Raw genomic sequence first — 2,643 nt, forward strand, 5'->3', positions numbered from 1 at the left:
TCATGTAGATATTGAAGATGTGGATGCTCAATGTTGATGTAGATCTCTTGGAGCTATCCTTTTGAGTGAATTGCACTTTCAATACCTACATGGGTTAGTCCCACAAGGAACAAACAAGGATATCCATAGACATAGAGTGATGCACACAAAAGATGATGTCCATGAAAACTTTAGGTTACCATGTCCCTTGTCTTACCAACAAGAGGGTTTGTGACTCCTTGAACTAGTGCAAGATGTGGAAGTTGATTGCACTTGTTCTTGCCAAAATGATAAGAGTGAAGTATGTTGGCGGAGTCACCCTCAAGAACTCTCTAGTTCTTCTTCTTTTGGATCCACATCATCTTGATGGGAATCCTTGGAGTTGTAGTCGTACTTGATGAAGTGGAACTTGAAGTAGTCTTGGGGATCCACTTGACTAAGGTCTTAGGAGCTTCTTCAAATGCATCAATTTCCTCTTGAAGCTTGTCCTTGCCTTTTTGCTCGTAGTCTTGTGGTGGAAGATCATCTTGAGCTTGTGTCCCTTTGAAAAACTTCTCTTGTTGAGGGACAAACTTCGTCTTGGGGTATTGATCTTCTTACCATTCAACTCCATTGGCATTGAACTTTCGTTCAAAACCAACACCTTGATTCTTCCGGTGCATTCCTTGCTTGCCCACAATTTCCTCGAATTGCTTACTCCCGGCAAGGCTTTTGTACACTCCTTTCTCTATAATTCCCTTCAATAAGCTATTTTCTTGCTCAAGTGTAACTTGGCTAAGAGAATCATTAGTGGAATCAAGAGAACTACTAGAAGCAACAATATTGGATTTAGCAAGATCATTGTTACTACTAGAGGAAGAATCTTTCTTGTTAGACTTGACTTGAGGCATGTAAGTGGATAAGAGTAAACGCTTGGCAATGTAAGAAGAACTTTTCTTGCGGAGATCATCATTGATTGCCTTTAAGAACTCATGCTCTTGCTCAAGATTGAGCTTTTCAAAGCGTAGCTTCTCATGAGCTCTTAAAAGTTCTCGATGATCTTCGAAGATAGTGTCATGAGCTAACTTAAGAGTTTTTAGTTCTTTAGTTAGGGCCTCAATCTTCTCCTTATCATTGTCACTCGTTTTATCTTGATTAGCATGATTAATTGGTCTTTCATAATAGTATTCATCACTAGAGTTGTCACCAATCAAATCATCTCCTAACAAGTCATCCTCATCACTATTGAAATCAACATACTCGGGGTGTGTTACCTTAGGACCTTTGGCCATGAAGCATCTTCCAATTCCTTCATTTGGTGAGTCAAATATGTCGTAGGAGTTGGTTGACACAAGTCATCCTCATCACTATTGAAATCAACATACTCGGGGTGTGTTACCTTAGGACCTTTGGCCATGAAGCATCTTCCAATTCCTTCATTTGGTGAGTCAAATATGTCGTAGGAGTTGGTTGACACAAGTGCTAGACCGGCAACACCTTCATCTTGAGTATCTTCGGAGTCGGAGTGATAACTTCTCTCGGAGTGGCTGTCGGAGTCGGAGTCGGATACCCATTCACCAACATGAGCTTGATGTCTTCGTCTTGTGTAGCTCCTTGATGATTTTTCCTTCCTTTCCGAATCCTTGCTTCTCCGTGAGTATCTTTGTTCATAACGATCATCTCTACTCCTTCTCTCTCTTTGTGGTGATCCTTTGCTTCTTATTTTTGGAGAATCTTCTCTTCTCTTGTAGGGAGCCGTACACTCATTGGAATAGTGTCCGGGTCTTCCACAATTGTAACAGTTTCGCTCTCGACTAGAAAATCTTTTGTCATTGTAGGACCTTGATTTGGAGCTTCTATCTTTGCTTCTACTCTTGTAGAACTTGTTGAAGTTCTTCACCATTAAGCTCAATTCTTCATTGAAGTCTTGTTTTCTCACTTGATGATGTAGGGGCTTCACATGAGGCTTTGTAGGCACCACTTGATTTGTTGTGAAGTTCCTCTTTATCCTTAAGTGACATCTCATGAGCAACAATCCTTCCAATCACTTCCGTTGGCTTGAGATCTTTGTAATTGGGCATCATTTGGATCAATGTGCACACGGTATCATATTTTCCATCCAAGGCTCTTAGGATCTTCTTGATGATGAATTTATCGGTCATCTCTTCACTTCCTAAGCCGGCAATCTCATTTGTGATGAGAGCAAGCCTAGAGTACATTTCAGCGACACCTTCACCATCCTTCATCTTGAACTTGTCAAGTTGGCTTTGAAGCACATCCAACTTGGATTCCTTGACGGAGTCGGTACCCTCGTGCATATCAATCAAAGTGTCCCAAATTTCCTTTGCATTCTCAAGGCGGCTGATTTTGTTGAATTCTTCGGGGCACAATCCGTTGAAGAGAATATCACAAGCTTGAGCATTGTATTGCAACATCTTCAAATCTTCCGCGGTAGCTTCACAGTTTGGTTCTCTCCCTTCAAAGAAGTCACCTTGCAAGCCAACACACACAATAGCCCAAACAGCGGGGTTATGTCCAAGAATATGCATTTTCATTTTATGCTTCCAACTAGCAAAATTAGTACCATCAAAGTAAGGACCTCTACGGTGATAATTTCCCTCGCTAGACGCCATACTCTCCTAGGTTGTGAAACCAAGGCTATGACCACCAAAAGCTATGGAGATC

This window comes from Triticum urartu, chromosome 5A (assembly GCF_056163025.1).
Source record: "Triticum urartu cultivar PI428250 chromosome 5A, HENAU_Tu73, whole genome shotgun sequence".
NCBI lineage: Eukaryota > Viridiplantae > Streptophyta > Magnoliopsida > Poales > Poaceae > Triticum > Triticum urartu.